We start from the raw sequence: 27,019 nt of genomic DNA on the forward strand, positions 1-27,019 counted from the left end.
GCCATAAAAACACAGCTCAGTCTTATAACTTGATGTTAGAAAGTAATGCTGCCTCCAGAGATCTTTATATTAAACAGCCCAAAGTTTGATGAAAGGAAGCGATAAGATGACAGAAACAAGTCTAAGCATAAAGTTGTTTTTAAAGATAGCATTTATCTTCCACTTGTATGATTTTCTTGAAAGGACTAAATGAGCCTAGTCCAAAAAACATGAAAAAGCTTCAATACAAATATTAGGCATAACAAATACATAGCAATAATACATATACATACTATAGAAAGGATGATAAAAAACAGAGGGACTAAAAAAATACAGAACAGATGCTTATATTTTAATGTAAGAACATTAAACATGTAAAATATTTAACACTTTTATTGATTTATCATGTATCAAAATATCTTTGACACCTACAAGAGCAATTCACTCCTAGTTTCTACTCCTAAATGCAATTTATCTCAACAAAATCAAGATCCGGTGAAGAGACTTTGGAGAAGTACAGCCCCATCTTAAGAAGCACATTATGCACTTCAGAAGTCAGCATAAAGCTCTGGCCTGAAACTTGCACCTTTACATTCCAAGCAGCAGCTGCACCATGATCACAACTGCTTGAGCATCAAAATACATTCACTAATTAAGCACAGCTGCAGTAGCTGTATCAAGCCTTCATCTCACACAACTTATTTTTTATTCTTTGAAGTTGATTGCTCTGAACATAAGAAATAAGTAATACATCACATTCTTTACCTTTCCAAACAGGAGGCTTGGTGAGGCCCCAACAAGAAATCAGAGGAAGAAACCATAAGTTTCCCACTATAGAGACCATTTCTTATTTTTTAATCCCAGAGCTATCCTTCTCAGTAAGGAAAGAGGAGGAAAAAGAGAAAAAAAACAAAATTGTCTTACCAGAATCCAAAAGATGGCTCTCTCTTCCTCTCTGCCACCACTTTCCACAACTGCTCAGCACCCTACTGCTAGCAGCCTGTCCCCACATACCTTTTATGCTGCTCTTAGAGCAGGTGCTGCCCAGCATCAATCAACTCTCCCAGACCCACCCCTGGGGCACCAGGTCTGTTCAGCAGTGGGTCAGCTGATGTCTTCTCCTTCATCAAGTCCCTGAGATAAACTAGATTTTGCTTTTTAAGTGAAGGCTCAGAGAAAATAAGGCCAACTACTTCAGATTCAAGTCTTACTGACCTGCAGCTCTAACAAGTCACCTGTCCCTGCTGTAGCTGCCAGCTCTAGAACCTTCTCCTAGCAGATGCTCCTCAGCCTTCCTCCCATTCTCTCCCTGCCTCCCTCTCTCTGGAAGAGCCACCCCTCACAACTCTGTTCCCCACTCAGCAGAGCCCCTCACCACCACTTCACTGCCCCCTCAGCAAAGCCCCCTTACCTGGTTGCCCCCTCAGCAAAGCCCCCCTTACCTGGTTGCCCCCTCAGCAAAGCCCCCCTTACCTGGTTGCCCCCTCAGCAGCCTGACTGGTACTGCTAGACTTGCCCCAGTGCACCTCCCTGGACCCCGTGTGCACAGGTGTTTCCCACTTTCAGTTTAGTTCAGCTGCAAATAATAATTAGGCATTCATGGGCCCTGTGGCAGCTGAAAGTACCTAGCACAGCTTAGTAACTAGAAGGCAAAAGAAAAGAATCCAGATGCCTTTGTTTGTTTTTAAACCCTTAATGCGTTAGCAAACTTGATAATGTTCCATTCTGCCTTGGTGTGATGTAATTATGCTATTGAGAGGAAATTAATCTTTTATATTATTTTTAACCTAAAACAATAAATCTTGTTTTCAGTATGAACTGATTCTTGTTCTGATTCGCACATTCTTGTAATTGCCATCAGTTCTATTTAGAAACATCAGGCTTCTAACTTGTTTCTTTGGTTGTTTTGCTGTTTGGTTTTTTCTAAGAATGGGAGTCAGAGGAAGGAAAACCAATGCAATGCAATTGTAAAGCCTTAAAAAAACAACATTGAATAATGTAGAACGATTTACATCATTATAGCACAGAGGGAGCAATACCTGAGGAAACTGATTGTCTACAAACAAAATGCAAATTCTATCTACTAACATGCACTGAGGTTTGGCTTCAACTTCAGTTTCCATTTTGTACCTTGATTTTTGAGAAGGGCTTCACGTACTGCTTGTCAGCTTAGGGTCCTTACCATTTTCTTCTAGAAGTCTGATTTCAATAGAATTCCCAAAATAAATGCCTTCACAAGAGTTCTTGACTTTCTACAGCTACAGAAGTGTCTTTTAATATTGCCATCAATAGAACAGACAGTTTCCATCAGAAATGACCTTCTCATTCCTTTATGCCTTCATCCTGAGCAGCACTCCTTAGCTACAGAAGAATATTAACATCCACTCCAAAATCTTTAGAATTTGTACTTCTGTTTTGGTCCAACAGGGGTTTTGACATGCCAAGGAATACCAATTTTCATATTACCTCTAGTTCTAAGGCTACCAGAAATAATTAAGGAAATAATAATATTTAATTACAAAATTCACATGAAGCTGTCTTTTTATTCTGCTGTTAAGTGGTGGCTAAAATAATACATCACAAATAATGTTACAATTGCAGCAGTTGACTGGAAATAAAGTTGTCTGAATAATGTACAAAAGCTTGCTAGTGTTTTCTGTACTGCCTGTGGTTTCTCACTCATGCTGGAGTAAGTCCAGTATCAGCTATGCCATGGAAGAGCAGTAAGTATTTTGGAAACCAAAGAGTCTAAATGTGCAATTCCTTTTTTACACTGGGAAATCAGAGAAAATTCCTCTAAGAAATAATTTGTATAGAAATCCTATTAGGTGATCCTTATGGAGTCATCTTACACTCTGAGTTTTCCAGAAGAGTTCAGACCATCTAAAGCATATAGTTATAAAAGGCTCTGGTTTTCTTTCTGAACTGTAGTTGATTCCCAGCCTCACAAGTGCATTGCCTGAAGGTGACCTTGAGGCTTGGTAGCAACGGCTGCCCAACTGTTAATTCTCACAGGTGTATTTTAGAAATGTAGCAGAAACAAAGCCTGTGTGAAAAATTTGTCATACTCAAGTTATTTCTCAAAGAAATATAATAGCTTTTAGTGCAATAGAACCCTTAAAAATCAACAATATTCTTACAGTTACTAAGTTACTAAGTAATTCCCAAATAGGCTCTCTGGAAAATAATTATTAACAAGTGCTGACTTCTGATCAGATAGCATTTACATCAAGTAACATTTCCAGTATCTCACTGTAGTTTATGCTGTCCAACAAAAGTTGTTTCTTTAGAGAAGTTTTTGATTACTTTTTGTTTACTTTTTCAGTCTATCCTGACAACAATCATCTTCACGGGGCAAATGTCATTTATGCACGTTTAATGCTAAAGCTCATTCCAAGAGTAAAATACAAGTTAAAATCAAAGTTACACCCCAAGAGAGAATAAAACAACATTCAGTAAAAAATCAAAGGAAAAAGCAACCATATTTAGCCCCATTAGCTTTCAAAATTCAAAGGCATAAACGCCGACCAAATTTCTATGTATTTCCATACTACCTCCTTTGGGATAGCTGAAGCAAGGAAGAGAGCATTTGAGTTTTGGTTTAAGGGTGAGAATTGGCATCACTGTTTATTTTTTTTATTAAGTAACACCTGAGAAACACAAAGTCAAATTAAAAATCATTTTAAAAATTCCTATTGCTATGAACCTAAAATAGTGTTATGAGTTTTGGGAAAACCCAGAATTCCACAAACTTCCTGTGTCATCCATCACAAGTATCCATCCATTTCAACATTTAAGCCTCTGAAGTTGCTAGGCAAGAATGATTACATTGGTCTTAAATTCTTAACAAGTGATTATAAGAATACAAAATTAGTCAAATTATTCTTAATAAGAAGTTTACACTGACCTCATTAACTCAGTTACCAAGAAATGGCCTCCAGTTCATATTGATTTAAACAAGGAGGTATTCTGCTCGGGTGCCTGTCCATCTGGTTCCTCAGCATGAAATTATTTGCCAAAGGGCCCAGTTCACAACAGTCACTCCATCATGGGAAAATTCCACACGCATTTTGTGAACTGGAAATATAGCAAATTTTGAATGTGACAGCTCAAATCCAACTTTAGTAAGTGCAAATGCAAGGTACAAAAACTTGACACACTGTACAAAGCAAACTTCACAGTATATGCAGCAAAGAAAGAACATTCATATTTTAAATAGCATACTAAGAAAGAAGTGAAAAACAGAAGGTGTAGAGTGACAGCAAAGGAAATTGGTCATGATGGGAGTCCTAAAACAAAACTGCATTGGCTTTTGCTCAGATGGAAAAAGAATACTCATGCTGGTTTATCTATAATGTCTAGGAGTGATACTGGAGAAAGTTACAAGGAATAATTGCACTACTGTTCTGGTTACTTCCAGTTGAAATGTTTGCAAGTGTATATGATGAATGGTAATCTGTCATTCCCTCTCAAAAGAAAAAAGGAGTTTGTAAACAGCACTTCTAACACCAGGTATTATAGTGCCAGAAGAAAGCAGAAAATTTGGAGCCTGTCATTACACCTTGCAGAGCCACAGGCTGCCAAACACCACAGCAACCATCAGAGATCCCAGGAGAAAAGCTGGCTGGCCAAGTGGAAGAAATTAGCCCAAAGCAAAAGCCTTTCAACAAAACACATGTAAACAGAAGAGATCATCCTGCATTCATTTTCTTATCAACAGTGCTGAGGAGTGTGGAGAAGAAGGCAGAAGGAAAGCTTTAGTCTGAAAGACAAAAAGGAAACACAAAGCTCAGTACTGAATGAACTGTACCCACACATGACATCCCAGTGGGTATGTCAAAATCACATCTTTCAGGAGGAAATCAGAAAAAAAATAGATGACCTCACAAACTTGAGAACAGTTTCCAGTGTCTCTGCTTACTGTGTTCATCTCTCCAGTGTGTGCTGGGACAGTCTCAGGACACAGTCCTTTCTTAATGCTCTGTTCACAAACATGACACCATTGTCCAAAAAAGCAGACATTTAAACAGTGCTCTGAAAGGGTGTCACAGTAATCCTCATATTCAACTACTTATACCTTAATCTACAGGAAGGAGAATGGCCTCACCACAAGACCCAAATCTTACTGCTGTCAGAGAACAACCCAATTAGCTGAATTCAAACGTGCATAGCACATTTCCAGAGATTTAGCATTATCTGGAACAACCCTTAACTACTATTAATTACAATGAAATGTATGTACATATATATGAGTGTGTTTCTGACTCTTTGACTTCAATTCAAGACAAAAGCAGACTATGAGCAAATATGCTTTGCCAGGGACCACAAATCTAGATATCAAACACAGATTTTAGAAACACCTCAACACAAAATGGAAAAGGCAATAATAATTGTCACTATTTCCTCAGCCATTGATTTTTCATTAGTAATATTTAAGACCACGATCATTCAAGTATGAATTGCAAGGAAATTAGATGTGCCCAAGAAGTGGAGCTTTTACTTGGAGGCTTTAAGATCTGTTTAAAAATTAATTTGATGTTCCTGACAAGATTTTAACGGATGGAGCTCCCTTGTGGTAGACAAGGAAGATGTTGAAAGTAGTTTGTAGTGCTTCGTACACTCCTCAGTTATATATGGATAACTTCTGCTTTTTTTCTCAGAGAAATAATGAAAGTCTTTCAAAAACACACTCTGGACTTGTTTCTCAGCCATTTTTAGTTTTCACCGCTTATCAATATGAACAGCCACATCATGTAGGATTTATACAATACTCTCTGGAAATGCCCTCACAAAGTTTAGAAGCTTTTTTCTCAATCTAATCTGCTACTATGCTACAGAGATCGATAACAGCAAACTTTTATATTTGTTATGAATTAGCACAGTGGCATACAGAACTATCTGGCCTAGTTCAAATATGCATTTTCTGACAACAGAAATATAACTGCATTTTCCTGTATATTTACATCCCTCTCCCCTTGTAGATCTTATTTCCCTTTCTATCCTGAGAAGCACATAAATTCTTAGCAACAAGAGGGAAAAAAGAACAGGAAGGGAAAACTACAATAACAATAACAGAAAAAAAGACACTAATATGAAGCAAGAAACAGATTATCATTTCTTTGTTCAAGATTAGTCCCTTGTCACCTGTAGCCACAGCTATAACATTTTAATGGCATTTTCTGGACATTCCACTCTCCTGCTGAGCTTCCTCAAATAACTTTGACAATTTTTCTTCCCCAGATAAAACCCAGTGAACAATTTGGGTTGGCAAACTAACCATCCCAACCATCTACACCTATGACTGCCAAAACACTGTGATGCTTCTTATATGGAAACTTATTAAACCTACTTCAAGACACCAGCTATAACTTTGAACAAAGTTAGGTTAGAAGCTTTAATGTTCATCTGCTTGTTTTTTAATGAAAAAAGAAAGCACTTAGAGAAATAAGCTCTTTGAGGTTAATTTTCCAAGTGCTTTCCATATCTCTCCTGTTTTATAAATGGCAGTGTTTCAGCTACATCTTCAGCTAATTGAGTTGTAGACTAATAATGGAATACAATAGTCATTCTAATGCATTTTGAAAATTACCTTCAGGAGTTGTCATGCATTTATAGATCATTAAATACTAGTAAATAAGGAGGGAGAAAATTGCGAAAATAGCTCAGTGGTGACACCTCCATCAATTAATAGAAAATCTGTCTGGTAAGCAATAGATACAATGAAAAAAACATTTTCCTTCAACTGTTCTTTGTACTACATGTATTAGGAATGTCATTCAATGAAATTCTAGGAGCTGAATTTTCCTGGCAGTCCGTACACCTGGCTTTAAAGCCTGAATAAATGTTTTCCATGAAAACATTGACTTAATTCTAATTTGGCATCGCTCTATTTTAGTTTTCTATGAACCAGGAATGATGAGAATATTCTGCCCTGTGAACACTGAGTGTAATATTCTGAAAACAAATGGTCTTGGGGTCATAGCAAGATAACAGGGCAATGTTGCCTGTAGAACCAATGACGCACAGGAGGCCCAGCACAGGACAGGACTCCTCACACACTGCTGCCTGGGCAGGGGACTGTGCTCTGCATAAGATGAACCCTAAGACGGCAAGGAGCCTGGATTCTTGCAGCCCAACCTTAGCATGATTCACTGCAAATGACAGCAGGATTCAGGACAGTCCCCTTGGTCCCTTTATTCCCTGAGGACAGGATTCAGCACATTCAGAGACCAAAGCTCTGGAGAATACTTGTCACAGGAAATCTCTATAGTCCATGACTTGTAGCTCCTATCATCCATTAATGAGACTGACTCACTAGACTCATGTAGTGAAGGAAATACCTAATGAGTGGCATCTACTAGGAAGTTTTCCAATCAGATAATACACCCATCGGTTCTTGTAGCCAATTACCTCCCAAGCAATAGACAAATTCAAAGAAAAACAGCCCCATAACTGCAATGGCAGCCCTTCTAGTTAATGCACAGTCTGCTTAAGATGTGGCAGCCCATGCACCATTCATTAGCCCCATCTGGGAGCTCACAAAGGCTATGACAGAAGAACAGCATCTATGAGACTGCCCCAGGCAGAACATTTGGATCCTTTCTTGAACAGAGGGTATCTGTAATCAGCTTTTTGTCAGAAACCACTGGCGCATCAGGCATGGAAATCAATAACAATTTCCTACTGCTGCCCAAGACCTTATTACATTTATATTTTAAATGAAATAGAACTTCATCTGAATTGCTGCCTACAACCATGTTCTGGTATATAACATCATTTGAGAATCTGTCTTTTCTATCTCAGTGGGATGCCGTGTAGCACGTAGAGAGACTATACTCCTACATTTAAAATGCTTTTGTTGTACAGGCACAATAAAACACATGATTTGCATGTAAAAGTTCATGGAAATCAAATAATACCTTGAATTGAATTTTTTTCTAATCAGTGGAAAATAAGTTAAACCTAATCATTCATTTCCAAAGGCAATCTGGAAGCATTTTAATATATCTTTCACTTCTGCTTCTTGGGGTCTGAAAACAGCAGAGTATTTCTCCTGGCCGTACACTGAGCTATCAAAATAAAAACATGTTTTCTATTCCTAGACTTTCATTTCAGTGGGGATCAATTTAGACTGTGCACATGCATCTATTAAAGGACAGATTGAATCAGAGACAATCTAAAAGTAAAAGCTTCTAATGCAGTTTTAAACTTAAAAGTACCTCAAAAATATGCATTTGTCTTAAGCTGAAAGATGTGTAATCTTTTTATTTGTGTATGTTAATCTGTCCTACAAAAACACACCAGAATTTTTGTAATTATCCGCTCTGGGAAGCTTTCTAATTCACTTTAGTGGAAATAGAAAAGAAGCTTCACCTCAAAATTATTTTCTCAGAAACAACTTCAGTGTTTTTTCCACAGCTTGAGTTCCAGAGGCTGTAACACTGACCACACAGCCAGTGAGCAATACTCATGGTGGGATATGCTGAAGTCCACAGAGCTGCTCTTCACAAAGCACTGCAAGGGCTATCATTTTGGTGAGGTGTTTTCAAATATTAGACCAAAACCAGAATACTCACCTGAACTGTGTGCCCCACACATCTGAACATCGTCATGTTTATACACAAAAATATATATATTTGAGAAAAAAAGAAAAAATAATAATAAATAATAAAATAATAATAAATAATAATAATTTTTAAAAGCATTAACTATAAGTCTCTCTATAGATTGCATTAGATTGCATTTGCTTAACCTTTTTTGGATTCATACGGAGGCATGAAATCCAGTCTTATAAGAAAACATTGCATTTACTTATTTGGGGTATTATCTGCAGTATTAATATGTATCATCAGCAAATTTACATTTACATTATAAATATGCTTTGAATTCATCCCTCAGAGATACTACAGATAAATGTCATTACTTTTGCTGTACGCTGCGTATTCCTAGCATTGAATGTATTCACTGTTATGAACAAGCAGACAAACACACATCCATTATTTTATACTTGGTTTGCAATGCACTTTCAGTACAATATTTTTCATATCTAAAAAAAAAAGGTAATGTTGAAGGGCCGGGAAAGTTGAAATAAAATAACAAAAACCTCCATATTTTTTATTTTAAAAGATAAAGATCATCAACACTTGGAATAAACATCCACTGTAAGGTATAAACCTGTAAGTTTAAATGTTCTGAGGAAATTAATTGAGATACAGTAGGATTTAGATAGGGAAATGTTCAGGTGGAAAGACTAGAAGAGTTTTTTGGGTTTTTGTATAGTGAAGCCTCTTAGCAACGAGATCATATCACCATTACTGCTTCTGGAACATTGCCATATTGATTACTTCTCAGTAGAATGCATTAGTAGTGTCTGATAAGGAACAATTTTACTTGAGTGAGAGGTGAGATTAGACAATTTTCCAACTTAAATCTGTAATTTAAAAATGATGGACATCTTTTCTTAATGCTTAAGATGAATTACAATGAATTTCTATTGCACTCACTTTATCAAAATTATATACACGAATCAGATGAAAAAGAATTCTCACCTAATGGAAAGCCGAGTTCATTATGTAGTACACTAAAGCAGAAGATTGAACCATCAGACATGGCTCCAGCATATTTTTCATGTTAAATATCATTTCTCGGTGTGCAACTTCAGTGCAGTAGTTGTACATATTTGTGTAATTTTGAGTACAAGTAATGCAATATGATAGCTGTGTATTTAATCCTATTGAGCTTGGATGTCAAATCAAAGCAAAAGAACCAACACGTCTACTTAAAGGTTCAAATGCAATAATTCTACAATATTGCACTTCAAAGATCCCTGAATAAAATGTATTCCAGAACAAAACAAAATAAAATAAAATAGAAAATCAGAAGAACTGATTAGAACATCACTAATTTTCACTCAGTAGTGCTGCACTCCCTTTCAATGTCAAGAACTTTTTTGGCCAAACTTCCTTTCCAAACTGGTTAGGCTTTCAATCAGTCCATATTAAAAGGTTTTTGAATCTAATTTTTGGATGTATAATTTCACCAAATATTTCTTCCTGTTATGTACATTAGTTTCCTTAAATTTGAGAATTTTACTGAAAAATACCATTGTATAACCTCATTAAGAATATACCTTACACTTTATTATCATTTGAATGACTAAGAAATCTATAAAACTTACATGACCATTTCACTGTATCAATAAGTGCTTCATGTCTTTCATATGCATATTGCATCATCAAATTACAGTATACTTACCCAGTAAAGATGATCTCATCTTGTAGCATTACATCACACTCAAAGAATTAGAAACAACATTTTATTTCATTTACAGACTTTGAATAAAATCTCAGAGCTCCTCTGCCTAAAAAAATATACTCACTTTCAAATCTGTCAATATACTCACTTTCAAATCTCTTCTTGTTATTCAAAGTTACCAAAAAACTCTGCATCTGAGGATCTGCTAAATATTTCAGGCACCTCCCCAAAAAGCTGAATATTCTTCCCAAAAGCTGAAACATTCAGTAAATTAGATTATACTCAATCTCAGTGTCCTAAAGTAGATTACAGTAAATCTCAGTGTCCTATATATTGCAAAACAGATTGCTATACAGTTAGAGAGCAGATGGTATATTCTTAAATGAATAGTTTTCAGGAGAAAACTATTTGGTGTAATGATTTTCAGACAGTAATACTGTTAAATTGTTTGAATTATTTAACAGGAGACATGTTTAAGGGTTTGTATTTTTTTTCCATTCATAGTAGGAAGACTTAGATTGAGGAACTTTCCTACCCACCGCTGATTTCCAGCCATTGCTCCAATGTAAATTCTGGACATGAAACCAGAATAGAAATTTCTGATACTGGACAGTTCTTGTGGGAACCCTCAACTGTGGAATCCTACTCACTTAAGGAAATCAACATGAGTACAACCTATTCTTCACACGTTCTGGGCTCTGAGGATTCTCAACCCCACATGCTCACACTCTCAAAGCAGTGAATCATCAGTTTCCCATGAACAATTTGGGGTCTGTACAAAAAATCCAGCTCACAGGTTTCTCCTGGGCTTGATCTTACATGAGTTGTGCACCTAACCTGGAGCTGTGCACTGAGTTCCCCACACACTGACATGAAGGAAATACATGAGAGAGAAAACTAAAACTGTCCAGTACTACTCTAGTTTCTGCTACAGACTATAGTAGACATACAGTCCTGACACACTGGGGGGAAAAAAAAGTCTGAAGATTTCACTTCTTGAGGAAAACAATGAAAAACTCTGTGCCATTAAATGCTGCTACAATAGAGTGAGGACACAAATGTTATTTTATAGCTTGAAGATTTTCCCCGTGTTACATGTATTTTTCAAAGCAATGGGCATCACTGATATTCCTTGGCATATATTAAAATGAGTGTAGAAAAAAAACTGGGAAGGTAAAGTATGTTGGATAACCAAAGTAAAATTGTTGTTCTGCAGGCTATTTACATATTACACTTTAGCATAGCTATCATGAAAAGCTACTGTCACCACCATACACAGGAAAGACTCAGACACAGTTCTAAACTAGTTTTCAGCATCATTACTTGCTATTGTAATTTACCCTTCATTTTCACTTAGCAAATAAAATTTTCTAACATAAAATTAACATGTTTCATAACATTGTGCAGCCTGAGTAACTGCACCATTTATTTGTTTGTGCTTGCATGTGCTTAGACAACTTTTATAAATTAAACAAATAACACCAATTTCTACGTGATTTGAATACCAAAGTATCCCACCAGAACTGTAATAAAAACAATATAATAATAATATAATAAATGTAATAAAAACAAATACATATGAAGATAGGACATTAGTTAGTCAAAATAACAAACTACTTTTCTTCACTCAGAAACTGTGAACAAGCCAGCAGCTAGAACAGAAATTTCTAGATAAAAGCAGTTCATGAGATTTAAAGGGCTATAAAAGATGAAACAAAAATAGAAAAAAACAGAGCATTGATTATCTCACAGGATGACATCAAGAAATGAAAAACAGATGTTTCAGAATCTCCAGTGTGGAGCTCAGACAGCATTGATCACAGTTCAGTACCAGGTGAGATGGGTATGTAATTAATACTCCCAGCATTCAGCCACTAAGTGAGACCTTGTAACTCTCCCCTTGCTTTGGCCTCATGTGCAGATCTTACATTGCATTTTTTTGGTATTTATTTACAGTGCTTTGGGGAGAGGTATTTCAAAAGCTGATATCAACTGAATTTCAGCCCATAACTGAATCAAACCAGAGCCTAAAGTTAAAGAAAGGAGTTAATTGCAATTGGTACATTATTCTTTTGTGACTAGTTTGAAAACAGCTATTTTTAAATGTCAAATGGTCGCTAGGAGACAACATTTAGACAAGAATTTGTTGCCCAAAACTGGGAAAAGTTTATCTCTCAAATATTATTTAAATCTGGGTAACTGAAAGTAAAATTCTTCAATTTACAACTTACTTAATATAAAAATACATTGCCTTGAAGAGGACATGATCTATTCTAGGGAATTAAAACCAACTAGTTCTACCTGGGTGCTTGACTTTACTGCTTACCTTTAGGCATTCCTTTTTGAAAATGCTGAGAATGGTTGTAAATGAGCAAATGTACCTTTGGTACAGAAATCAATCTACAGCCCATCAGGCAATTTGGAGACCTGCAGAGAAAAGAGAAAGTCTCAGTTTCAGAGAGATTGAAAAATGTTTGGAAACAGAGGAAAGGAATAAGATTGCTTTTAAATAAGGTAAAATTCATAGAACACTTGTGTAGAATTGGTTGCACTTTGAATAGCTTCTATTTTCTCATGAAATTCTCACATCCTAACAACTACAGCTCCAATACCATATGACACATTTGCTGCTAACATTTGTTGACCAGACTGATTTATACCTACTCATTATTTATTAGATGCAGTAACAGGAAATATATTGAAAACAATTATTTGATTGATGATTTGTGCATACAAATACTGGTGGGAGAAATGGTATTTTAGGTGTCTAACTGCTAGGAAGTGTTAATACTAAATAGAAAAAGATCAGTTATTTTAAATCAAACAGATATCAGTAACTGTTGTGACAATTCAATCTGTGGCTGTCCTTCAAAAATGACATCAGATTGTAGACCTGGTTACTTGCCTGCCCTGATCTCGGTGGTTCAACTAAAACATTAGAGTGCAGAATTTGGCCCTAGCAAGAAAGGGAAAGACTCAAATGGCACACTGTTTGTAGAGACTGAAACTTGCTTTGAATTCAAGCTAATTTTAAATAAAATGCATTTGTTTTGTAAACCCCGCATAACATGTCCGATCCAGTGCTACTTCTATTACAGTAAAAAAGGCACACTATCCGAAAGGGATATAACATATCTAAGAATATCTTATCATGAGCTCTACTCAAAATGAAAAAGAGCCTCAGGACACCCCTTACATTTCTTTAACTATTTTTTTTTTCCTAAAATTAGTTTTTTCCAAGTCAAAGAATATTACACTTAAAGGCCACAAATTCAACCTTAAGCCCATAATGTTCACAGAAATTCTAGAGTCATTATAAAAGGTATCTGATGTGACAAGTGCAATTATTAAATATGAAAATATTTAATATTCATACACCCATATAGATAATATTTCAAAAAAAGTCAGATTTTAAGATGTGACCTAACCAAACCTTCACGTACTGCTTCAGTCTCACAGTCTGAATTTCCACTGAAATCATTAGAAATGCTTTTATTGCAAAAGTATGTTTAAATTAGAGCTGAATGAATCATTAACAAACTTTTTCAGTTATGATTATCTCTATAAGAAGGCATCAAATTCATTAATCATAGATTTGTTTTAGCTTAAAGCATTCAAATACTTTTGCAAAAAATTGATTGTAAATGTTCTGAGTATGATCTGTTGTTCTTTGAAATGGAAATAGCAGTTATCAAGGGACATCATTACACCAACATTTAGCCCTAGCCATTGATTATATCCATACATTTCACAAAACTCATCTGTCCAAATGCCCGTCTATTAAAATATTGAGCCTATTTAAATATTATTTTGGATTAAATTTTATATTGTGCTCCAAAATTTGTTTTCTAGTGACTCTGAGAATTTCTGAGCATTGCAGTATCCCTTCCTAGATCACAGGGAATCACTTATAATTCATTGCAACACCACTAAAATAGCTGACAAAATCCTTCTTGTAGAATCCAGTTCAACAATAAGTTTGGATGGTTAAACTAGTGAGCCAGAAGCTGTTGTGGTATTTCAGTAGGTTCTGATTTCCTTTTTTCTCGAAGTCCATTGCTTTGCCTGCTTTCACGTGCACCTCTCGTTGTACCAACAGTTAGCATTGTTCCAGCAGCTAACACTCCAACAGGCTTCCTTTAGTGCTTTTCTTTCCCTGGCTTACCCAGTTCTTGCTCTGTGTAGATACCTAGCTGTAAGGGCTGCAAGCTTTTCTGGTGTGATCACATGATTTCTGAGTAAATGTACATCAGTACATCTTTTAATTCTATTTTTCACTAAAGCAACAACTACAGATGCCATAAGGAGCATAATGAGGTTATACAAACACATGGGAATTGTCATGGTTTAATAATTTTGTAATTATTGCTGAAGTAAATGAAAAGGATGGCGAATGCATCTCCAATAGCCAAGATAACCAACAAAAATGCATTTACTTATATTTACATCCTCTGATAATAGAAGAGAACTGTGATTGGCTTAGCACAGCCCTCCTAAATTTCAAATTTTCTTCCCATATGCTGGGTAGGGCATCTTCTAAATGAGATGCAGAAAAGAATCAGTACCAGGGAAGTGTATAAATTCTGTCATTTTTAGTACTTGTGCTCTTCTCAGACTGAACATGACTACAACTGACCTTCCATTCAGACCAGAGTACAGCTTCTGTTAAAAAGACATACCTGCATTCAGAATAAAGTTGTATATATATACATTAACAGTTGATCAAAGTTAACCACTGCTTTGTAGAATTAAAATCCACATCTTATTGTGAGATTTCTGGAAGCAGCAATGTTACAAATGTCACTAATCATAAAATTACACTATTTCCCATTGAAGTTTTCCCATCATGGTACATTGTTCAGGAGGCTGATTTAAATTTGGCTACCCTTGGCTAGGACATAAACACATAAATTATAAATCAGGCATTTTGTCTCTGCAGCTTTAAAGTCCTTCAATTTCAGACAGGAGAACTGTCCTGAAATGCAATCTCTCTCTGCCACTCTGATGGATTTTCATCAGGTATCATCTTCAAATACTTCTCTGTGGTTTCCAGGTAAGCTTCAATTTCATTTCTCATCTGACAGACAATGGAAATAGCATTTCTTGGAGGTTTGGGGATGCTTTTTTGGTTTTCAACATTTTGGGAGGGGTTGGTGGTTAATCTTAGGAAGAACAACTTCACAATGCTTGTTCTGCCAATTGGTGATTCTTCCACTTTGTTCTAAATAAACATATAGCTCTTCTCAAATACTAACTTGAAGTTAAAGTGAATAAATCTTCAGCTTGAACACCTTCTCTGAATGGTGATGCCGTTTTGTAATAGGAGACTCACAACTCTTAAAATTAACTGTATTGGTATTTTGCTTATTAAAAGACACCAATGCTGCCTACAAAGGAATAGAAGAGACACATCTGTAAAAAAAAAAAAAAAAAACTTTAAAAGAAAATAATATATATACATCCAAAAGAGATCTAGGCACACCTGCCTCCTGAGACACACAAAGGCTGCTGACAGGTTGCTTTCCTTTCTATCCAGCTACAGCTTATCTCTTATACTTTCAAACCTGTTCCCTAGCACTATGCAGCTGATGATGGCTGTAGGCAGCTTATTCTTTAACCCCTAGGCAGAGCATGCAGGGTTTGTAGTAAACAGCAATTACTTTTAATACTGACTTTAGAAAAGCACAGCTTTTTAGCTGATGCTCCCTATTCTAAAAACATTAAGGTACTTCTATACAACAAAGATAGTCCATGAAAGTCTTGGTTACATTCTGTATTTAGAAAATGTTTTCTAGCTATTAACCTTAATCTCAAAAGAATAAATGTGTTTAAGACATTTGTGAACCACTAACACATACAAGCCCACGTAAAAGACATTACAATGGGACAACTGAATAAATGGCTACAATTTATTATCCTTCCATTCTTCAATATCCATGACAAGCATTCTCTGCATCCCATAGAGAAAATCACAAGAAATGTCACTTTAGGGGCTCAGAGAGAGAGATAGGAAATATATAAACAGGCAGTGTTATCCATCAGTGACAATTACAAAGGTTCATGAATATATATGCGCCTCAGTTTTAAGACTAGTGAAATTCATATTTGCTTTTGCATATTTACACCCTGAAAAATTCATAGCTGAGGGCAATCTTTTCTTAGGAAGGTTAGAAAAAAAATGTTAATCAATTGTCACTTTCATTCAAACATTATTTTCCCCAAAAAAGTCAAACACAATGAGCACTAAAAGGTTTCAGTTACGAATGATTAATTGAATCTGACTTTCTTAAGGTCTCAGTGGTGTACTTCAATTATTTGCACAACTACCTTTTTATATAAATATTGTTTAAGGATTTAGTGTGTAGCCTGAACTCTGTTAGAAAGTAATGTTTCTACCAACAATACCAACATAGAAAATTAATCGTCCAAGAGTTCAGCTGAAGAGTTTCAAATCTTACATGGGGAAAGTTAAGTGTAATCTCTTAATTTACAGTTACTGAGGCAGTTAGAGAATAAGGAAACATCACCTCCCCCATTTCAGAGCATGGACATCTTCCACCTTTCTCAGTTATGCAATCTTCCATAAATATCCTATTCGCTGATAGATGATAAATCAAATTACTACCATATCTGCTTAGACAGAAACAAGGCAAAGATATGCAGTACTAAGAGACACTCTGAACCACAGCTCCAAATGTGCTACCAAAGACTGCCCAATGAGAGAGACCATGTGCTACAACACCCATGGGAAGCCAGCTAATAGGGATTAGGTAATTTTGGAGTGAATAGTTCTTAAACAGTCATTGATCTTTGTGGTTCATTATTTTAAAAGTGAATGAAGAAATACATAAAGTTAGCCTATATTCACAGACTGTAATTGTCATCTTTCTTTTACTCCTTCCTGTGTTTTAACCTACGTGTTTTTCTTCTAGACACAAACACACAGACAACATTATAATGAGCAAATTCCCTTACTGAAAACTATTCAATTAGCACTTGTAGCACTGAAACTTTAGGCAAAATCTTACATATGTGTTCAGTTAATATATGGCAAACATTAATTTTAATGACAGAAACTGCTTATGCTGCATAAAATGAGCCACAAAAGCACACAATTGCAAGAACAAGTAGCAGATGGTAAAAACAGATTGTCCTCTCCCTTTCCATTTCTATTGCATATAAGATAGTAGCACTTTGTCTCCAAGCAAGGTATTTAGGAGTGAATGGAATACAAAATAAGTAACTGATTAAACAAAGACTTGATAAATGTTAAATTTAATTCAAAACTTTACAGAACACTATATAAATTAATCAAAAAATTCAAATCAAATATTTATCTTCATGCTTTTTTCCACTGTTTTCATTTCAATAAAAAACAGTAAATTTCATGAGCTGAAATGAAATAACATACCAAGCAAAACCTCTCTTACTTGCACACTCAGACTGTACTTAAGGTCATTTTAGTGCAGGAGTAAATATACTCTTCATGTAAAATTAGTCCAATGGGCTTTAAAAAGCTGATACTGAAATCCCAAAAGATGATAGTAGAATAGGTGATTTATGGTGTCTACTTTCAGGCAGATGCTAAAAATTGATTTGTACAGATCAGATCTCATGGGGGGGGGGGGAAGGATTTCAGTGAATGAAGCAATTTGTTAAACATTCCTGAGTGTCATGTCTAACCATCTAAAAATCAAATTTGTGTGGATGAGGATCCAGTCCCTTAACTATCTACACTGAACAATGCTGTTTGATACTTGTATCAAGATTTGGGATGAGAAAAATGTGTAAAAGGAGAAAAAGAAAGGAAATTGCTAAACCATTACGATGGACCACAAGTCCACTATGTTGTAGAATTTTATCCCCATACACTGTTTCATGTAAGAGAAATTACTACTGCAGTCACTCACTAAAGCCATCCTTTTAACTCAGGCTTCCATTTTAGTATTCTTAAACAAGCCTTGCCTGCAATTTAAGCAGAAGGTCATGTTCAATAGGTTCTGCTATTTGCAACATTTCCTTGAAAACTACTTGAGTTGCACTGGTGTCGTTCTTCTCTTACGTTACTTTGTAACACAGACATCTTCCCTGAATGAATTTCTTGTATGACGATCCTCTTAGCTTACACTGTTTTGTTCCGTTTTGAATTGTCTTTATACAATGCACATCTCCATGACGATTTCACTAGATACAAAATTTTCTAGCTAAATTCAGAGTGACTTTTCTACATTCTAATTTCTCAACTTGTGATTTATTTTAAAGTCAGTCACCACCTTTGAATAACCATCTTAAAATTTATATAAGTGTAGTTATAAAATTTGCCCATCCAAACTAGAAGCAACCCTTCAAAAATGGTGGTGTTACTGTTCCACACATCCAATCATTAACTGGGGGAAAAGCAGTTCTACAAGTGAATCAGAACATCATCTTGCTTTTTGCCTTACAAAAATACTGTATGGCTATGTCATAATGTGTTTCCCATAGAAATAGGCTTATGAAACAATCCTACTATTGTCACAAGCTTTCACAGCGGCCCACGGCTTATTAAAAAGAAAAAGAAAAAAAATAACAGAATCATATTCATGAGTGAAGCTGTTTGGGAGCATCTTTAAGTGCCTATAAAATGCAATATAAAAAAAAATAAACTGTCAGTTTTTTCTAGCTGGTACCACCACTATAACCTTAGGCCATTTTTAGTGTCTCTGTTTTCACATTATATTGTCCCTGAAATAACTTTAGCATCATGGAAGCATAAGAAATGAGTAACTACTGTAATATCAGTTTTGCTGCTGGTACCCAGAGTATGCATCTAAGTAAGCTTTAAGGTGGAATTTTTGATCCAAATATACATCTCTGAAATTCAGCACTGTCTTCCCCAGAACAGGAATGATAGTACTCTCTTCTGTGATGGACAATCAGATTTTTTGGTTTTATGAAATCACATCATTTAGCTACAATCCTCTTTGATAAGCTCAGAAGAGCAGTCAGTTTCCTAGCTGAGAGGCCAATGGCACAACCATATAATTGTGTCCCTCCGCTGGAGGGGTTATCACATCTGTAATTATCATGTCTCTAATTACGTTTTGTAATTCCAGTTACAGTTAGCCTTAGTGGGTACAGCTCCACCACTCCACTGGAGCTCATTTATACCCGGATATGCAAGCCAGATCAAGCATACAATCCACTGCAGACCAGTTACAACACAAGATGTGTTCACAACAGAACTAGGCTTGTGAGGTTTTGGACATAATGAATAAACAACCCCATCTAGAAAGAATTTTGCAGGGGAGAGCTATTGCAGTTACCTGCATACTTGGAGTTATTTTTGTATCTTACATTAAGCTAAGGAGTGTGCTAAACCTAAATGTACTTGACAGTGTACATAAGAGGCTCAATGTCTGTTAGACTCCTCTTATATTTCACCATGTGTTACTGCTGTTATTTTCCAGATAACAACCCAGAGATTTGGACTGCTAATGTAAATAAACATTACTATTTTTATTGTTAAATTCAAACTTTTCCTATTTACATAAGTAGTATATTTTTCTCCTAAATAAAATGAATAAGAAGAATGAATGTCAGAAGCTTGCTTAAAAAAAGAAAAAAGAAGAAAGAGGGGGAAAAAAGAAAAAAAAAAAGAAAAGAAAAAAGAAAAAAGAAAATAAAAAGCTTTTTTTAGGTTTGATTTACATTTTCTATTTGATCTTACCTAAAATTGGAAAAATTTCCCCATGAAGTTTCCTTCTTTAGCTTGTAAATTTCAGAGCATTGATATTTAGGCTATTCTAGCCACTAAAATGCAAGCCTGCCAATCAGAAAGTGTCAAAGTTAGAAAAATCCATAATTTTTGTGAGAATCTGAGCAAGTAGGTTACTAAAAATGTAGCATTTCTGGGCTACACGAGGCTAATCATTCAAGGGTTTAAAACCTATTTTTTTCACAAATGGAGATCCATATACATCAAAATGACTCAATAAAAATGCTGGCAAAGAATGGTTCTCTGCTACCTTCCACAAGGTGCATTGGAGAAGAGGTGCTGGATGTTGTCCAGTATTGCACAACAATTTGCCTCCATCTGCAGTTTCCAGAAAATGATTGTGAGCTTCTGTAGTGTGCAGACAAGGTGCCTTTCACACATACAGGAATCTCCACAGTTTTAACTGGTGAGCAAAGAAGTAGTTTCATTCAAAAATAAGTATACTTGGGCTGGCCAGCTGAACAACTCTGCCTTTTGTGGAGGCACACAATTTATCAAAGTCAGGGGAGAAAATTATGTAAAATTCAATCCCTGTTTGAAGTTTGAATTATTTAAATTTCAACATACAAAAGACAACTTCTAAACTGAGAAATCTCTGCATTTAGCTGAGAATAAGAATTGGTTCAAAGCTCCTGGAAACCTGAGGCCTGAATGACCAATCTCATAGGGAGTTAATTAGACACTATAAAGATAAATATAGACTCAGGATTTCACTATTCAGTGCAAGTATTCCAATTAGAAGAGTTTAACATATTTAACGGCTAGTCCAGCAAGTATGCACTGTGACTATTTTCTATCTACAGTAGACATTACGTGACCAGCATTGCAATCATCTTGCAGGAGGCAGATATGGACTTACAAAGGCTCCCCGCAGAGAGTCCCAATTATGTATATTTGAGTAGAGGCCCCCCAGCTAAAACATCCTCCTCGATTATTGCAGACATGCTGATGGATGGGCATAACAGGATGGAGAAGTACTGTGAAGGCATGCGTTCATCATTTCCACAGGATCTCTTAGCAGAAAGTACAGATCCTTTAGGGTTATGCTGACAAAGTTTGCACAGTCACCCCTCGCAGATAACTGGCACGGAGATTCAGAGCTGCATAGACCTCAGTATCTGTGAGATTTAGAAGCAAGTCCATTGAAGGGCAACAGAAATTCAGCTGACAGAGCATCGCGGAGATAGCTGTGCTAGGGAAAAGGAATCACCACGGATTGTTCCTCTCCTGAGTTTTTATAGAACAAATTGAGAGCAGTACTAATGATGTCCTTCCAGCTTACCAACAAAACTTCTCAACATCCAGTTGAGACAGTCACTCTACAGGTGGGGATGCTGAGGTGCAAGAAATTAGAAGTCATACTTCAAAAATATCTCACATTTAATTACTTGATTTTCAGCTGGTTTTGTTTGTTTGCTTTCTAGAGAGCTCAGACATGGTTTTATATAGTAGTTGATGGAAAACAAACAAACCAGGTATTGAATCCTCCTGAATTCAGAAAAAGCAAATGGCTATTGTTAAATATGTATAATGTGTGGAGGACTTAAAAATGGAAGCCATATTTGAAAACAAAAACTTCAGTCATTTGCCCAAAGGCCAGTGTTAAACTTATAATTGACAAGATTCTTGTTTCCCATAGCTTCTGTATGCACAGCTGAAATATGACTTTGCCAGAGATGTAAATGGCAGAGACAGCACTTTCACAGCTGCATATGCACCAACAAAGAAGGACTTTTCTCATTGATTAATGTGTACTTTTTGGTTGAACTTAATTTCCTTTGTCTGAAAGATGCAGACACATTTACCAGACTCTTAAAAGCCACCACCGTTGCACTGTAAAATGACCAGCACTTTCCAGTCACTTCCAAACAATTCAGACAGTCCTGGTTCACATCTAAGCCAAAAGCTTTCCCTTGGCTAGAGAATTATCTCTCTACAGGCGATGTGACAAAACTCATTTTGTACAGCTTGTGATGTATGCATTGCTGTCACTGTCAGCACATTGCTATCTCCTGGGATAACCACAGTGTTCTTTATGTGCCAAGGGAAACACCAGCTAAGGAACAAAACATTGAGTCTGTAGGAGTCTTTACATTTGCAGTGAGATACATGCATTTTCATCACAAGAGAAGCTGTAATGGTAATTCAGGATCAGCTTTACATTGCTAAGGGGTCTTGAATCATCTAATTTATCTAAATTGGTGACCAGAGGCTAAATAAATGACTTAGAACAATTTTATTCCTCAAACAATGGAGGATTTTCTTGCTCTAGAAAATCTGCAGCTTTGCCATCCTAATTCAAGCGAAAGCAATGATATTCATTACACTGCTAAATGTTAGTAGACTGTTTTCTTTAAAACAGTAATCATTCCAGTGGCATATTTTCATGGGCCAGATGGCATTCCTTATGCTTTTATTTCTCAGAGATAATACCTATTCCAAGCTCTATTTCAGTTATCCTGTACTAATTTTCACAAAATTACAGACAGGTTGAGGTTGAGGCTGGAAGGGTCTGACAGAGGCCATCTGGTCCAAACCTTTTGCTAAAGCAGGCTGCCCAGTTTTCAAAAAATTTCCTTTCCTGAAACAACTGCAAACAAACCAATCTAGCACTGAAATGTACAAGGTTATTGCAGAACATTACATCTGAGGGGTTTCTAGCAAATGGGATTGTTTTCCTCTGAGTCTTTGGAAGCATATTTTGTGATGGCGGCTCTCAGCAATGAGACACAAAAACAGCTATTTGCAATAACAGAATGAGCAGTGTTGTTGTCACACTGTAAACCTTCACATTACTTAGCAATTTGGAGACGTTTTACACATGGATTGTTTCCAAAATTAGACGCTAAAAAACTCTTCAGTCACAATATGAGCGAAGTTAGAAGATAAATAAGTCACAAACATTTCCAAGAGGATAGGGCCAGGTTCTTTTCAGTGGTGCCCAGTGACAGGACAAGGGACAAGAGGCACAAACCAGAACACAGGAAGTACCATACAAACATGAGAAAGAAATTATTTCTTGTGAGGGTGACAGCACTGGAACAGGCTGCCTGCAGAGGTTGTGGAGTCTCCTTCTCTGGAGACATTCAAAACTAACCTGGATGCTTTCCTGTGTAAGGAACACAAGAAGACTACTTTTTCAAAGACATCCTGACCTTAAGTATTCATCTTGTATACCTTGAATTATATGGACACTTCTTTTTTTATGCTCTGAGTCAAACGGATGGGAGACAGAGATGGAAGCCAGGTTCAGTCTGCTCGTGGTGTAATGCAGCTGCATTAGCAGGACATTGAGATAATCAACAGTGCCTCTTATCAGCTTACTAACATTACACTAACAAGGCCAGCAGCTTTCTATACCAGACTTGGTTTGCATCTGTACAGTGTAGAGAAAGGCAGATGTAAGCAGCATGTTTACAACCCTGTTAACAGTAAGCTTCAGACTCTTTAATTCTGTAGGTTTTACAGTGCCAAAGAGTACTGTTGGTTTTTTTTCCTCCAAACATGCTTGAGAACAAGCATTCATCACTCTGCGTTTCAAAAGATATACACTCGTAGACTGGATACCCACTGTGACTCTGGATATTCAAGCATATAAAACTCTCAAAATGCAGCTATAAAATTTCATGCCAACTTTTGAGTCCAGTCATTTCAGTGTCAAGGTACCTCTGCCAGTTTCAAGCTCTGTGGCAGGGATTTGCAGCTCTGTGTGTGGTGGGATGCAGTCTCATGACTTTTTACAAGGATGGGGTAGTGGCTGATCAGAAAACAGCGAAGCCAGATGGACATACAGCTAGCAGAGAAAACAAATAAGTTATCTGGGTTGCTGTTCAGAGCAGTGAACATCTGGAGGGTTCCTATGACAGTACTATTCTCTGAAAGGGAAGAACATGAGAAATTGCATTAGAATTAATGCACAGGGGGAAAAAACACACACACAAAAAAAACCCCACACATGCTAAAAAGTGTATGTGTGAAGACGAAGGGTAGAATCACTAGGACCAAAAAGCATTCCTCTAACAGTTTGTTTTAAAAGGCATAACTTAAGTTGTAAGTCTTCCTACCAGAACAGTAGAGATAAGATTGCCCGGTATTAATGTTCAAGGAACACAATTTAAATTTTAGACAGAGATGATGAGAGGACAGAATGGAGTGGAAATGTAAGAACAGACATTTTAATGCAAAGAAAGCTGCATATGTAGTATTGATGTATACATAAGTGACTTACCAATGCAAGCCAGAAAGGTAAGAAATGTGCACAGTTATGCACAGTGCAGATATATGCAGTATGCAATTAAACAAGTTTTAACCGTCTAAACAAGGCCGGGTATACTCTACAGACAAAAAGCCAAAAAGAGTTATAAGTTACTAAAATGGGTCCGTTAGTTGCTATTACTCACAGAAGTCCATACAGAACCACAGATCAGGAAGACCAGAATGTTTTCCAGAACTGTACTTAACTGCAATTGTTTACTCTTGGATACAATGGACAAAGCTTTCAGTCTGGTTAGTCATTAGAATCATAGAATTACCCAAGTTGGTAAAGACCTTGAAGATCATCAAGTCCAACCGCAGCCTAACCATAGTACCCTAACTCTAACAACCCTCTACTAAATCATATCCCTGAGCACCACATCCAAACGGCTCTTAAACACATCCACGAATGGCAATTCAACCACCTCCCTGGGGAGCCTATTCCGGTACTTAACTACCCTTTCTGTAAAGTGTTTCCTAAACATTACTTATGCTCCTGCATTATACTCACAAGTTCCTTGCACTGCCATCTGTGCCACAGACATGCAACGAAAGCTTGCTGCTAGTGCACGTTTTACAACTTAAACTAAGTTTCCTTTTTGCAAAACTTCTGCTAGTAATTCCACTAAAAGCATTAGATCTCTTCATGTCAAAATTTCCTTCCAATCTTAGTCAACAGACATAATTAGGAAGTGCTGCTCTCCATAGATCTCAAAACAAAAAACAGGAATCTGTGTAATAAATACAATCTGGTCAGCTCTCAATCAGATGACATTGCCTTTACCATCTCTAAGCTGAATCACAATGTCATAAATAGAGCAAACAGTTTTAATATTAGCTAGAACTCTTTTCCAGTGCAAGTTCAGAAACCAAGAAACCTTATTTAATACACTTGAAAGGGATTCTGTATTAATCAGTTCATTGAATTCCCTCCTGATTCTAAGATGAGACATACAGTTTCACTTTCAAAGGACTCGGTTGCTTCACCTTTCCCAGATTTCTATGACTCTGTGCCTAGTTGGGAAGTTAAAAAGTAAAATTAGAGTCCTGAATTCACTCTTTTCATCCTGAGTACAGTCTATCCTGCATAACCAGCCTATTTGTCCAAGTTTTTTATGTAAGTTGTTTCTCCTTGGTTTCACATTTCTGTGCATTAGTTTTATTTATTGCTATAGCCAATGTACTTTTTAGTTCTCTCTTTGAAAAAAAGAAAATACTTATAAAGCATGGATCTCCTGAAATCTTTCTCTTCTTTCAATCCCCATGTGTATGTAATAGCAAAAGCAATATCACTGCTGAGAGTACCACATTTCACATTGGCATCCAGCAGGAATTTTACTTGGGTTTTCAAAAAAAACACGCTTTCACAAACCCCCAAAATGTGCCATATTTGAAACCAAGGGAAATAAAACATACTTCCAGTTTCACCATCACTAAAACAAACTAGCATAAAAAAAGAAACACACAATGAAAGATTTTAATAGCCAAGTTATAAAATCTACAGTGCAAACAAATATGATGCAAGTAGCAACTGAGGTCACAGACGATGAAAACCTACTCCTAAAACCAATTTCTGAAAAAGAGGATCTCATCAGCAAGGCTTTATAAAGTGAGTAAAATCACATACCAATTCATAAAAGGAAGATAAGCTTCTTAATTCTTTGTCCTATATTTAAAAGAGAGCAGGAATACACATATTTATCTTACCCAACTGTGACCAAATCAGAAATGTACAAGGTTTAATAAAAGAAGACGTAAGGTAGCATCTGGAGAAGTGTGACAATATCAAATCAACAACCCCAGATAATTAGCTGGGGAGCTCACTGAACCACTGACAACTTTTTAACATAACTGAAAAATCAAAGGATATATTGGCATTGTTTACAAGCATTAAGAGTGATGACAGTGAAATTAAACTGAAAACTGGTCAGCCCAATGGGAAGCCCAAAGCAATTAGCTAGTAACTTACAACAGAGATTCAAGTATTATCAATGTCAGTCAGCAGCCTATCCATTACAACTGACGTTTTCTACGTAATCTGGCCTTGTTAAAAGAACCTGTTAGCTTTTTCAGAAAGGTGCAAGGGAGCCTGACAAAGAGAACTGTGTCAGTACAGTCCCTTTGGGCTCCTTCAAGGTATTTGTCTTAAAATGGAAATCTGCATGTGGAAGATTACAAAGAAGCTACTGAAAGTTTTTATAACTTACTGAAGAGATCTCCCAGAGTGAGGGCAGACCACTGAATGTAAAATCTGCACATGAACAGTTTTTAACATGGATTTGGGAATGGTAGGAGATTTTTCAGAAATCAGCAGATGGTTGGATGGTAAATGACAGTTTATGAAAGAAGACATTAAACTGTTAGAGGTAGCTGCATGATCGCAATCTAATCAAAGGAATCTTAATCTCACAAATGCAAGTTGATAAACCTGAGAATAAAGAGTTCCTAGAGGTTAAGAGCTTCTCTTTCACAGCGGTGACTCAGAAATGAACAGAGATTACTGAAAATTCATGCCTCAATCTGTGTCTAGTGCTGTGCTGAGAAAAGGGATATACAAAACGTTAGAACATTAAGTGATGGTAAAGAAGACGTCTTTCCCTCTGAGCTACAACTTGTTGCACCAACCAAACTTGTGCAGCTCCTACCACACATGTTCCTACAGCGACTCAGAAACACTGGAAAGAAGACCACAAAAATAACACAGGACTGAAATAAATAAATGATTTGAATCTTAAGGATGATGGATCTCTAGTAATTCAAGTTATTGAAAAGGAG

General features: G+C 36.4%; 1 long non-coding RNA gene across 1 annotated transcript in view; it reads right to left on the reverse strand.

Moving 5' to 3' along the window:
* Window positions 1-27,019, reverse strand: part of LOC107318762 (uncharacterized) — a 143,422-nt gene that overhangs the window by 59,547 nt on the left and 56,856 nt on the right. Inside the window, exons 3-4 of the long non-coding RNA XR_014934180.1 lie at window positions 12,560-12,660; window positions 10,382-10,487 (exon numbers count right to left, since the gene is read on the reverse strand). This is a non-coding gene — a long non-coding RNA (uncharacterized LOC107318762). The remainder of the gene's footprint in view (window positions 1-10,381; window positions 10,488-12,559; window positions 12,661-27,019) is intronic.

The sequence above is a fragment of the Coturnix japonica genome, chromosome 14 (genome assembly GCF_054131305.1).
Source record: "Coturnix japonica strain WE chromosome 14, WE-NBRP24, whole genome shotgun sequence".
Lineage (NCBI taxonomy): Eukaryota > Metazoa > Chordata > Aves > Galliformes > Phasianidae > Coturnix > Coturnix japonica.